The following is a 14,882-nucleotide window of genomic DNA, read 5'->3' on the forward strand; positions in this document are numbered from 1 at the left end:
GAAAACAGAAGTCTGCTCTTGAAACATTATTATATAAATCTGAGATTAAAATATGTAATCTGTTCTGCCAATTCTGTTTCCACACAGAGACGGCTTGTGTGCTTTCCCTGCATGATCGTCATCATTCTGTTGGGCCACATCTCAAAACTAGAAACCCCAGAAGCTCCTCATTTAAGTTTGCGATTTAACTCTATCATCTGCTCGGTTTTCAGTGTGGGATATGGGCAGCGTCACATGGCTATGAGGCTATAAGCTAATTCATTAGATTAAATAAGTATAGAGTAAATAAACACTCAATATCTTTAGTAATAGGAACAAGAAATTCATTTTAATCTCATTTTGGCCAGTAGCTTCCTAATTGTCTTCTATATTTATTCAAGTGGTCAACAAGGACCAGACAGATTTGAATAACCCACACAAGTCAGCAACAGAGTCTAGAACCTGAACTTGGGACCCTTCCAAATGTCCCCACTTCTGCACCACGAGAGGCTGATAAATCAGCAAACTTACAGACACCTGGGAGCTTGCTTATTCCTGTGCCATGAAGACAGCAAAGGTGGAGTTTTTCTTCTTCTTCCTCAGCCATTTTTTCATAATTTTATTTCAGCCTGTCTATTAATAAACAACCAATTTGGGAACATTTCATGATCTTGGTTGTGAAAACTCTGGAGTGTTAAAGAATTGCTGGTGTTTTGATAATTGTTTTTACAGCATGTTTGAGCATACCGCATAATTTACTTCATAAACATACCCATGTGAACTTAATTAAGTTCTGGTGAGAAGTAACAACACTCTCAAGGAATAGATTATTAAGCAAACTGCAACCAACTTAGTTCTTGGCTCTCGCAATTTAGATTTAGATTCCTATGACTATACTCAATTGTGCATACTGCCAAATACTATAGTTCAGTGTTTGTTCATAAAATGTAATTTGAAATGCATGTAGGATGATACAGCCTTTTTGTAAAAGGAAGTTATTATCTGTGATAAAAGCAGTTGTTGACATTAGAAATGCAGACGCAAGGATCCAGACGGGAAATTTAATAAAAAGAAAACAAATGTAGCAGGGAAAGGGGGGGCTAACAATATGGCAAAGCAAAGCCAGATGTGGCTGCAAATATCTGCCTACAGGCAAAACCTGGACTCCTACCATTTGGATGGACCATCAGGGGCCACTAGAAGCAAAACATGGCCTCGGACTTGGAAAAGGAAAGTGGACTGTGCAATCCACCACTGCTGGCTGCACAGGACGCCCGTGAGTAGAAATATGCATTTGTTAATTCCTAAGCACGGGTGCTTTTGGCGTCTAAAGTTAATTGCCTGTAGATTTCCACATTGCCAGCCTTCTCATATCCACTGCTTCCCCATCAGACGTTCTCCAGCAGGCCCCACCCAGTAGTCTAATGAACTGGCTTTAATTAAATCCCCTGTAGAGCTGCAAAGACAGGAGACGACGCCGGAGGAACTATACTTCAACATGTTTTACTAGGCTCAGATAATCTGTTACGTGTTAGATTCTTTAAGCAAAACTCACTGGAAAGTTCTCCCCTCTCCATGTCCATGCAGTTTTCATCCTGGAAATTATCATCATGGATCACCAGGATCCTATGAGACTCCTAGTATATCTTCCCGATGCTCATGAAAGCCAGTTACTATGACGGACTCACCGCGGGTGCTGTTTGAGGGCTAAAGTTTTTAGTATTTCACATAAGACAGATGTGTTTTTCAGCTTGCGTTTTACCCAGGCTGTCTATGACAGCTCTCTTTCCTTAAAGTCGAAAATAACTCCATGCCTATGCAAATAACAGAAAATGCACAGATATTCCGAAAGGGGGTTGTAGGGCACCAATCTAAATTTATCGCTGGACTTCAAGAGTCTACTTGAGTGTGGCTTTCAGGTTAGAGATTCGTTCTAAGACCCAGGGAGGATATACTAAAAGCATCAAAGGAAAGTCAAGTTTTCTGAGATATTTTTAGTACAAGTGCAACCCTTTCAAGGCGGAAGCTTTTGATAGCTCTCCAACCTTCAGCATAATTTAGCGAACCACACAACAATAATGCCCTTTCAGGTTTGTAAATTCCTATCACTCAAGACAACCCATAATCTTGAGCATCACGGAGCCCCTGTCTTCTCCTTCTCTTCCTGGGTAAATTGCTGGAAGACTCAAATTATAATGCAACTAATGAGCATGAAACCTGTGGGTGGTGTGGAAATACTTGGTCCTGCCTCAAACCCACAAAAATTCCAGAAGGCAGGCAGCACCCAAGGGTGTACACAGGACGTTGTAGAAAATGAACTGACCTTGAGACCCAGAATGATTTACTACATTTCCTGGATCTGTGTTTTCAATGGCGCAGAAATGTTTCTAATAACACAATTCTCAACAAGAATCACACATTTCTTCAAGTCTTGCCATGACTATGTTTGAAAACAACAATCGCCACATTAACAGAAATCAGACCTGGAAAGGTCTACCCACGTTGTTTTAAAGATATCAAGGTTAGGGAGTTTAAGAAAGTTTAGACTCTTAAACGAAGTTTTCTAACCAATATTAGGCAGCATCCAATTGCTAATTGAGACCCACATCCTGCGGGGTCCTGTGTTGAAACTCTCAGTCCTAGGTGCCATTTTCAGCCTCTGGGTGGAAATCCAGAGCTGGATCTTTGAGCCTGTGACTGTCTCCTGACCCTCCCTCTGCGGATGCGTTTGGCAGCCCCACAAGAGTGAGCACACGTTGGGCCAGCTAGTTAAATTTTGGCCAAATAGTAACCTTAAAGTGAGCACTTTCAGGATCTGGGTATGAATACATAATCATTTCTTTTAAAAGGTTTCAAACCTGCAGGATGTTGAATAAACAAGCATTTAAGATTGGGAAGAAAAAGATCTTAATGTCAACCTAGACTTCAAAGACATTCAGTAAGCTCATATGTGATAATGTTGTACTAGTTGAGATACAAAACAAGACAGTTGTATATAGATACTAGCCTTTAATTTTGATTAATTATTTGGATCTTTTCTTCTTTCAACAGAAATACATGAATATAACAGAAAATTTTAGGAAATGCGTATATGCAAAAAGGAGAAAATTATTATCACCCCTAACCCTAGCACACAGAGGTAACCAATGCTAGAATTTTGGTGTATGTCACTCATTCCTGTATTCCTTTATTATTCATTTATTTATTTAGCACCTGTAATGGACCAGGGAATGTGAATATTTTTCCTGTCCTTTGTCTATATATAAATATGGATATTTTTAAAACACAGAATTATTTTATAGTGTTTTAACCTGAGTTTTATTAAATAGCATATCAATAATGTTCTACTTCATCATCAATTTTACACAATTTTAATGGTTATATACTATTTCATTATATGTATAAATGTTTCCTAGCTTATTTAAACAAACCGTCATTGTTAACCTATGCCTTTTATGCTATATAAAGTATTGTGCTAAATGGAAATTGTCAAACACATCTATGATGGTTTTATGATCATAAATTCTTACAGTACACCTTCTACATCAAAGAACGAATAATTTTTAGGACTTGCCAAACTTATTGCCAAATTAGCTACCACTTATATTTTACATTCCCACCAACAGTATGTAATTTCTCATACGCTTCCAAAGACTGATTCTTTTTTAAGTTTTGTCAACTTGCTAGGTAAAAATGACATATTGTTTTGACTTGCAGTGTTCTTTAATTATTAGGGAGACTGAAATTTTTCTCATTTGGCTAACTCGTCATTTCAATCAATAATAAAAGATATTTATTGAGTGCCAACTATGTCACAGACCAGTTCTAGGCACTGGGAAAGAAAAATGGTTTGCAAATCATGTAAAGAGTAATAAAATACCACGCGATATAACACAAAGAAAACAAGACTCAGACAGGAGAGTCATTTCAAGAGCTATAATAGGAAAAGGAAGTTAGACTGGATGCACTTTTTTCTTCTCTTAATCTTTATTTTTTTAACTTTTTGTTTTGTATACATGCTATATACAAAAGAATACATACAACATATACGTACATTTTAAAGAATTATAATTTAAAAAATGAATAAAACAAATGCCCATGTACTCATCACCCAGCTTAAGAAACAGATATGACTGTTTACCCTGAAGCCCCAGGAATGCCTCCACCCAGACACAGTCCCCTCTGCCTTCTAAGAGTAAACAGCTGAGTTTCATATAAATCCTTCCCTGATTCTCTTTATAAATTGTATCAGATGTGAAGGTATCTCTGTATAACATACCGTTGAGTTTTGCCTAGTTTTGAGTCGTTCCTCTGCCATTTTGTTTTTTGCTTTGTTTGTTTTGTTCTGGTTTTTGCATACACAATATTTCTGACTTGATCTGTGTTGAGTACGGGCTCTTTATTTCCACTGATAGAAAATCTTCTATAACTTAACATATACCAATATACTTATCCATCCTGCTGTCAGTGGACATCTAGGTTTCGTGTGTTTTCTTTTTAGATCTATCACAGCAATGTTGCTATGAATAATCTTATGCTCGTCTCCCAATCAAAAAGTGCCAGAGTTTCTTAGGATATGTGTTGCATTGAACCACATGAAACTGTCATGTTTGTAAGTCAAAAGTGGCCGAATTACTGGCTTGTAGGATATGCATGTGTTCGACCTAATTCCTAATAAATTGTTTTCTAAAATGGTTTCACCAACTTGCACAGAGGCAGCAGTGTTTGAAAGTTCCTTCGTTCCACATGCCTGCCACCACCTGGTGTTGTGAGATGGTTTCATCTGGGCCGAGCTGAAGGGCATATGATGATAGTTCATTGCAGATTGTCCCGGCGACCAACAAGGTTGAGCATTTTTCACGTGTTTATTAGTCTCTCACGTCCTCTTCTGTGTCTGACCTTGTCATACTTTCTGCCTCTTTTTTTATTTGGGTGTTTATTGTTTCCTTATTAATTTGTAAACGTTTGAACACATCTTCAGAATACTAATCCTCTGTTAGCTGTGTATTGAAATATCCCAGCTTATGACTTGCTTTTTCACTCTCTCATTGGTGTCTTTTGAAGGACAGAGGGCCTTAATTTTATCGCGGTTGACTTCATCAATCTTCTCCTTTCTAGCTTCTTCTCCTTGTGCTTGTATAAGAAATCCTGCTCTATCTTCAGGATCATGTAGATATTCTTCTATATTTTCTTATAAGTATTTTAAAATTTTGCCTTTCACAATTTGAATTTTAATTTAACCTTGCCCTCTGGCTTCATTATTGTCATTTGAATATGAACTGTAAGACTGCTTTTATGATTTTTCCCATACGCATAACCCATCCTGGCACCACTTGTTGAATATCCATTATTTCCACACTGACCTGCAGGTGTCAGCTCCATCATCTGTCAGATTTCTATGTTTGCTAGGCATCTGTCAAGGCTCTCTATTCTATTCCTTTGGTCTCCCTGTGTTAACAGACACTCTTAATTTCTAAAACTTTATAAGACTTGATATCTTATAGAGTTATACGTCCTGCCTGGTTCTTCTTAAGAATGTCTTGGTATGTCCTATCAATTTACCCTTCCATTTAAATTTTAGAATCTGCTAATCAAGTTCTGCAAAAAATATCCTTTTGGAATTTTTATTAAAATTGCATTAAAGGTATAATCAGTTGGGGAAGAATTGATATGTTTTACTATAAGTCTTTCTACCATGAACGTGGTTCTCTCCCCATTCTTTAGTTTTCTTTATTATAACTGAACACAATTGCATACATTTCTACATAAAGGACCCGCACAGCATTTGTGGCATGTGCCCTGGGCATTCTCCCACCTTCAACTGCGCCCTCCACACTTCCTGTTGTGCCCTATGCCCAGGAGACAAACTCTGTAGACTTGATGTGCAGGTCCCTGCGTCCTCACTCCCAGGAGGGTTGGAAATAGGAAGCAATAGCCAGAACAGAGGACGGGAAGACAGTGAGATTGGGTGTTATTCCTCACCCTCACTGTCCCCCTAACCTCACCCTCCCAACCCCTCCTGCAGCCGCAATTCTCTCTCCAGGTTCTGCTCACCAGAGGGGTCGACGACCATCTTTGCTGGTTTCCCTTCACCCTACCCTCATCTTTCCAGTCATAAAGTCTGCGTTGAAGATGCCACCTGTTTCCTTTAGAAACCTTGACTGATACGAGAGTGTGTGTGAGGGCATGTGATTCCTCCTAATTTGTGGATTCTTTTGTTTTCTATATAGAAAATCATATCATCTCCAAATAGTGATATTTCATTTTTTCTTTTCTCATCCTAACACTTTTTCTGCTTGTCTTACTACACTTCTCTTACTCCAGAGCAATGTCGATTAGCAGTGGTAAGAGCAGCCACTCCTGTTTCATCTCTAATTTTAAAGGGATTGCGTTTCATAATTCTCTCCTAGCAAAACGTTTGCTGTAAATAAAGGAAGTTCCATCCTAAGCCTAGCTTGCTAAGGTTTTATCATGGATTGTTGATGAATTTCATCAAATGCTTATCTGAATCTACTGTGATCACAAGATTTTTCTCCTTTAAACTATAAATATGATGAATTAAATAATACATTTTATAATGTTAAATCAATCATTCCAGAAATAAACTGTACTTGATCATTGCTGACTCTAGGTTTCTAATACTGTATTTAGGATTCTTGCCTATAGATTTATGGCGGAGATTGGTCTGTGATTTTCCTTCTACTAAATGTCCTTGTCTGTTTTTGGAATTAAGGTTTTATTAGTCTCCTAATTTGAATGGGAAGTACTCTCTCTTGTTGTATTTTTTGAAAGAATTTGCATAAGCTTGGAACTATCTATTCCTTAAATATATAGTAGAAACTATCCATAAAAACATCTGGAACTGGTGTTTATTTTGTGGAAAGACTTTTAACTACTGACTCAAATTCTTTAAAAATTATTGGATCCTTCACGTGTTTATTACTTCTTAAGTCAGCTTTAATAATTTATGCTTTTCTAGGAATTTTTCAATTTCACCTAAGTTTTTAAGTATTTGACATCCACTTGATCATAATATTCCCCTAAAATTTAATCTCTGCTGCATCCAGACTTATGAGCTGATATCATCCTGATATTGTTTGTGGATTCTCTTTTTTTCTTGATCTGTCTTACTAGAAATTTGTCCTTTTAAGCAACTTGACTTTGATAATTTTATGGTTTCATTTTCTATTTCATTTATTTCTGCTAATTGTTTCCTCTATTATTTTTGCGCTTATTCTATTTCTTTTTTCTATCTTTTTAAGATAGCTCATTTCTTATCAGCCTTTCTTCTTTTTTAATATAAGCATTTAAGGCTACAAATTTCACTCTAAGATACTACTTTAGCTATATCTGCCAAGTTTTAATATATAGTATTCTTGTGTTTGTTATCATTCAGCTTTAACTATATTCTAATTTTTATAGTGATTTATTCTTTGAGCCATAGTTCTTTGCTGTTTAATTTCCAAGTGTATGAGGTTTATTTTAAGTTCAGCTTTTTGCTGTTAATTTCCAGTTCATTTGTTTTGTGGTTAGGAACTTTGAAATTTGTAAACTTGTTTTATGACCTATATAAGTACTCAATTTTTAATTAGTCCGTGCATGCTTAAAAAAGAACGTGTATTTTCTAATAGCTGGGTACAGGTTTACACACACACATAAATATGAACACATACATATATGTATGTATATTTCTCAGTAGACAAATATCGTTAATTGTGCTGTTCAAATCATGTCCTTGATGATTTTTTCACTGTATCTATCAATTACTGAGAGAGGTATGGTTTAAAACATTATCCATTTCTCCTTAAAGCAGTCAATTTTGGCTTTATATGTGATTAGATACCTACAAATTTAAAATAGTAATTTCCTGTTTAATTGAAACTTCTGCCAATATGTTGAAACTCTCTAATAAATTATATTTGCCCTTAAAACTAGTTTTTCTTGATATAGTCACATCCACCTAAGCACTGAGGACTCCAGCATACTGAGCTAGTTAAGTAACAGATGAACTCAAAGTCATTCATTGGGTAGACACAATCTATAGCTTGATCACAACCTACCCACCAACATTATTAAATGGTGAAATGCCACTTATTTCTTCAGCTTTCCCTTTATCTCCATGCTCTATATTTTGCTTTTTTTTTTTTTTAATTTTCTCTCCATTACTCAAGTGTCTCTTAGCTGAAGTCGTTCAGGCTAATTATTGGCCAGTTGGAGACCCAAAATAAACTTCTCAGAGGTATATGTAGTTCTCTGATCTTAGTTGAAAACACTACCAAAACAATTTTAACACTCAACATATTTTCAGGCCAATTAAAGACACAGACATGTAAAAGTTTCTCCAAAATGTTGACAGACAGATGCTGTGAGGTTTTTTTTAATCCCATAATCTTGAAAATCACGTCACCCTGACCTGGAGGGAAAACTCGCTCCAGCAGACATGCAGTCCCACTGTGGTGTCTTCCTCAAGCTGTGTATTTTGAGAGTCCTCGGGAAGGAAGCAGAAGACGAAAAGACAACTGATCTCTGAACAGAAACCAACTTTCTGTCCACGTGAAGTGAAACAGAGGTCTGGCCTTTCGGGGTCAGCGTTGAGAATTACCATTAGTTTGTGTTGCCCCCTCGTAAGAGGCCTGCTCCGCCTCCTCAGGCCAGTGGCCCCAGGCTACCTGGTTCTTCCCCAGCTTCTCCGGGTCCAGTTCTCCAGCTTAGATCTGAAGCTCCGGTTTCAAAGGGAGTCCTTCAAATACAGACAGTTTTCCAAGAAAATTCCTCTTAAAATGTAGTCAAGGTGATGTCACCATTGAAAGATCACAAATAGTAAACCTTGATGGTAATTCTCTTTGCTCAAAATAGGAAAAATAAAACAGGTTAGTTGCTTACAAAGAATCATGAACTATGGCATCTTCTTCACTTTTTTCCACTTCTTGCCTTTTCCTGCTCTTCTCCTATAGCCCAAAGGATTTAAAAAAGAAATTCAAGGGCTTATAAGAGAAAATACAGTCACTAAATTGGCCAGTTTCTGACTGACCACAGAAGAAATTTCTTAAAGCACTAGGAGAGCATGCCTCCTTTACAGAAGGAATTAATTTGTATTTGTATTTCCTAAAGCTTTCATTTAACCTAAGCAAAATTTCAAAGTAGTATATGGACTTCCACTTCAAAATGGTAGACAGTGCCCGCATATTTACCTCTCAGCTCTCCAAAAGCCACACCGAAATAACAACAGCAAGATCCCAACAGCTTTTAAAAACATGCAAGAGTGCTAAAAATGTACCAGGAACGTGGAGAAATTTCTGGAAGATAAAAAGCAGGAGAGATCAGATCGATGGAAAATTGGATCTAAGGTCAAAATAAACACAAGGAGATGCCCTGACATCCCTCCAGCAGAGCCTGGGGACATCCCAACAGTGGGACAGTTGGCCAGGGAGCAGAAGACCGGCCTGTGCACTCTTAGCTCAGGGAACAGTGGGCTGCGCATCTGCCCTCAGGCCTCAGCCAGCTGGACCTGCTTGCTCAGACAACTGGGGAATGTAACCCAGTGGTTCTCAAAGTGGGATCCCACAGCAGAAGCAGCAGCAGCAGCAGCAGCTGGGAGCCTGTTAGCAATACAAACTCTCAAGCCCTACCCAGACCCATCAAATCGAAAACTCTGGGAGTGGGGCCAGCAATCTTTGTTTCAAAAAGCTCTCCGGGTGATTCTGATGCACTGGAGTTTGAGAACTGCTGATCAACTGAGGGTCAGGGAAGTCGGAGACCCCAGTACCCTCAAGCTGCCTCTTAAACAGATTCGGGTATTGAGTTCTTTCAGAGTGGGTCAGACTTGAGAGTCAATGACAGAGAAAGAGCACTTTGAGTAATTAGTAGGAAGAATGTGAGGTAGAGAGTGAAGGAGAAGAAAAAAGAGGGACCAGGAGAAGGAAGGAGGAGGAAATGAGAAGAGGAAGAGGAAGAGGATGGAAATTGGTAAAGCAAAGAAATTTGAGTGAAATTCATTTTAACTCCATCTGGAAACGTTTTTTTCCCAAGGACTCCTGGTTTTCTCTACCATCCACCCCTCACCCATGTGAATGTATGTAAACAGTCTTCCTTCTCATTGGAGGCTTGAAGTATTTGCTTTTTCCTTTGCAAAGAGGCCTCCTGCCCCTCCCCTCTAAATAGGCCTGCCCACTGCCCACTCTGGATCATATCAACATCTTTTATTGTTTTCAAGGCACATGTAAAATCATCTTGTTTGTTTATTTTTTGATTTGATTATTTGTCTCATAGACAAGAAGGTACTCCATGCGAGTGGGGACCTCTCCCCATAGCCCAGAGCCTGCCCCTTAGGAGTCACTGAATAAATTACTATTGAAACAGTGAATGAATGGATGGATGAATACATCCAACTGACTGCCCAGATGGACAACATTCAGTCAAACAGCTTTTGGTTAAGGAAAGGAACTATACTCCCATTGTTGTCATCCCCCAGCCCCGCCCGCAACCCCCCCATTGGTAAACAAAAACTACGATGTTGTAACCTAGAAAAGCCAAAGGCAGAGAATCCGTCCCATCAGTCTAGTCCATGAAAGGAGCATCCTCCCCTCCCTTGAAAACTGGTGATCTCAGGAGAAACCCTAGCACCCATGCTTCAGGAAGGCATTTGGATGGGTTGAGAACTGAATGAAGCTGTCAGCGACTCCTCAAGAAAAAAAGTTACACATGCTACCCAGGGTTGAAAATCAAAACAAACTTAGAATCAAACGTTTTCTTGCTCTGTAAAGTGTGTGTTTGAGAAGAAACAGAGAAGTACGGAAATGGAAATGACATGAAAACAGTTTATTTCTCTTGCTGTCTGCAAATTTCAGAGACAAAATAAGGTGGGCTTGCACATCTTGAGTCTTACTGTAACAGAGTCACAGGAAAGGAGGGAGATGGAAATAGAGACAAAGACTAACGGAGGAGAGAAAGAGAAGAACAGAGGGAGTCAGACACAGAGAGCAGGAGGGAGACAGAGAAAGAGAGAGGAAGCTAGAAGCAGATGCAAAGAGAATCCCACGGAGGGAGCATGCTAAGAAATGAGCTCCCAGCTGGCAAGGGGAGGAAAGGGGAAGGAAACCCTATATCTTTGAGGTTTGTTTGTCTCACTTTTTAAGTCCTGGAAAGAATAGATAAGGAGGTAAGAGGGAGCCTGGAAGAGGAGAGGGCAAAGGGAAGTTGTAAAACATTTTAAATACATTAAGTTGAGAGAGAATTCCAGCACTGTTGATGAAGTTTCTTTCACTGATTAAGACCAGCCCCAGCTAAAAGGGACACCAGCATTGTCCACATCCTCTCCTTTCCCCTTTGCAACTCCCTGTGTATCTTTCACTAGTTCTGTTAGCCTGCATGCAAAGAGAGGTTCTCCATATCTCACAGACTCCCAGCCCTGGGCCTTCTGCCTGGTTGGCCCTCCTACCTTACCAGTATCCATGGTTCCACATCCACAGATTCAACCAACCGCAGATAGAAAGGCGTACCATCCTTGTGTCTGTACTGAACATGTACAGACTTTTTTCTCCTTGTCATCATTCCCTAAACAATACAACATAACCACTATTTGCATAGCATTTACATTGTATTGGGTATTATGAGTCATCTAGAGATGATTTAAAGTATACAGGAGGATGTGCCTGGGTTATATGCAAATACTATGCCATTTTATATAAGGGACTTGAGCATCTGCAGATTTTGGTATCCTTGGGGGGTCCTAGAACCAATCCCCTGGGCACACCGAAGGGGAATTGAAAGCAGATGAAGATAACCCTTGCTTCAAGCAGAGAAAAGCAAAAGCTGCAAATCTGCATGGAGCTGGAGAAACATTTCAAGATCCACCAGGCATTGTAGACATCCAATAGCACTGAATTATAGCCAGAACATGCATCCTAGTCCTGCTCTACCTGAAGTAGAGTTAGTTGTGTACTTGTCTCGGAAGCTCGCTCCACTCTGCTGGGCTCAAGAGGGAAGAGGCCATGCCTGACTCATTTTGTATCCTCAGAGCTGGACAAAGCAGGGTCTTGTCCATAGAAGGACTCCATAAACTCAGAATCAAATTGAAACAGGGGCCAAGCAAAAGGTCACACGTCTCCTGAGTAGGAAAGCTTAGGTCTTCTGGGATCCAGCACTCTTTCAACTTGACCACACCCCTCTCACTCAAAAACTCAGCTGAGTTTCCCACTTTCGGATGGAAAAGCATTTGCCACTGTTTCATCAATAACCATCCATATTCAAAGGACTCCCCATTTTCCTGTATCCCTCGTTGTTCATGTCTGGTCTCTCTCTTCCAAATCCATACTTTGCAATGTCTACAAACTATCACTAAGCTTATGAAACATAGAAAAGGTCACCTCCTGATCTACCATTTGATGTTGCAAGGACGAGACACACAGCTCATCTTCAGTGACAGGACTTGACATTAAGAACAGACAGGGATTGAAAGGCATCTCAGCAGCAGAGGAGACACGAGAATTACAACACTTCCAAGTCTGATGTGGCTGTCAGGCCTCAGGGAGAGCTGAACCAGTGCTGGCTTGGTGCTGATCAGAGCACACCCTGAGCTCTAGAGCTGTGTCACTTGATTTTTCTGGCCCAAGAGAAATCCACTGAGGTCAGTTTGCCTCCATCCAGTAAGGAGCCATCTTGTCAGGCAGAATTTCTTACCTGATCCATCTCCCTTATTTAGATCCTTTGGTGAAGTTACTGAATCCTGGACAATCGCTTGATACCTGGAAGGCAGTTCTGGCTCTTAAGGAAGCCCATGACTGCTCTCCAGCAAGTCGTCCCTAATAAACAGAGACTATTTTTCAACTTCCCAGTAAGCATTAATAATCCATTTTCTTCCCTTTCAGTTTTCAGTTTCAAGTCATTATTCAATTCTTCTTTCTTCGCATCACTTCTGTCATTTACTCCTCAACAAAATTGCTCGGTTTATTTATTCTCTCTTCTGCCAATCAATTTCTAAAAGGTCCTTCATCCCATTAAGTCTAAACCAGTAGCCGGAGGCTCCAGCCCCTCCTGTCTTCAGTATTTCCTTACCCTACTTCAATGTCATCCCCATCACGCCAACAGCTTCTCAGAATTCCACAGGCGGCTTCCGACATAAAATTCCTGATGAAAGCTTTCAATGTTCATGTGCCAGTTCGTACTTTCGTTACCCCCATTTACTGTCTAATAGGGAACATACTCGTCCCTCTAGATCAGCAAACTTATTTGCAACCCTCTGGATATCACCGAGTCTCTCATCTCACAGCCTTCATGTTCAACCATCCACCCAGGATGGCTTCCTCCTCTGCACTGTCCTTCAGAAGCCTGCTGAACAGGGGAAACGCAGGATTGAGTCCCCAGGGACATTCCACCGGTACAATAGCAAAGCTGTAAAAGGCTGCCATTACAGATATTGAGTCTACTAAATAATTTTAAAATCCATCTACTCCCCTCCATCTAAGTCATCATCACCTCATTCGCCTGGAAAAAAGTGAAAAGAGGAAGAATGAGGAGACCCGAAAATAGGGTGGCCCAGGAAGGTGACTTTTGTCTCTAAAGACCTAAAGAAAGGGAAGAGCTAGCCACATGGAAATCTGGGGCAAGAAGATTCCAGGCAGAGGGAATACAGCTGCAGAGGCCCTGAGGTCAGAGATGCCTCAAAGAACAGAGAAACAGCAGAGGGAGCAAGAAGGAGAGTAGAAGGAGAGGTCACAAAGGCCTTGGAAGTCACTAACAGGTCTAAGCAGAGGAGTGACAAGACCTGATGTTTCATCAAAGGCGCTTTCTGACTGTGGGGAGGCCAGGGCAGAAGCAGGGAGATGGGCTAGGAGGCGGTTACAGCAACACAGTGAGAGATGCTGGTACTGCGGACTAGGGTGGTTGCATCAGTGGCATGGGGACAGGTGGAACTCTGGGTATATTTAGAGGGAGAGCCAGCAGGATTTTCTGGATCGAGTGTGTAATGTGAAAGTCAGGAGTCAGTATGACTCCAAGGGCCCGAGCTTCCAGGTGGACGGAGCTGCCACCACTGAAACAGAGCAGACGGCCCCACTGCCCCATAGGAACAGCATGGCTTTGGCCAGATGAGGCTGTGAACGATACAGCATCACTTTGGCGCTTCCTAGATTTGCAGCACTGGAAGTGAAGTGAGACGGACCATGCAAAAGGGACCCATGATCCAGTGGGACCCCAGGAAGGAGGTAAGGACACTGGGTTTTGGCCACAGCCACTGGAATAAAAGCTTATGTGACCCTGGAGAGGGACCTCAGTTCCGGACTGCCCAATATTCAGTTCCAGATCCCATGAGGTCTAGCCCTACTTCCTAAAATAGGGCTCTGGAAGATCAGTAAAGCCCATCAATCAAGTCCTTTTCCTTAGGCTTATTCGAATGGGTCTCTCTTCATTGGAATCAGTCTGTTTGTTAAAATAGAAACAAAAAAATAAATAATGGGACCCCTTGATTGCAGGTTCATTCTATTCCGTGGTGCTGTCTTTTAAATATGCTGTGTATCTACTGTGTATGAATCAGCTCTGAAATAGAATGCAACATTTCCCTCCAATCAATAGAATGAATAGTAAATATACAAAATCTCCTGCATTCATGAGAGTTCTTTAAGTTGAAAACAATATAAATCTGACTCAAACTAGCTTAAGCATAAAAAGAAATTTATACCTCATATAGCTGGGAAGTGGGAGAGTTGACTTTTCAAGTATGATTGGCTGCAAGTTCAAATTACATCATCAAATATCTGTCTGTCTATGTATCTATCCATTCTCCACCCATCCAGCTGTCCATCCACCATCTATCCATCCATCCATCCATCCATCCATCCATCCATCCTTCTTTCCACCCATCCATCCATCTATAGTAGTCCCCCCCTTATTCATGGAGGATACGTTTC

Source organism: Equus przewalskii, chromosome 30, assembly GCF_037783145.1.
Source record: "Equus przewalskii isolate Varuska chromosome 30, EquPr2, whole genome shotgun sequence".
Classification (NCBI taxonomy): Eukaryota; Metazoa; Chordata; class Mammalia; order Perissodactyla; family Equidae; genus Equus; species Equus przewalskii.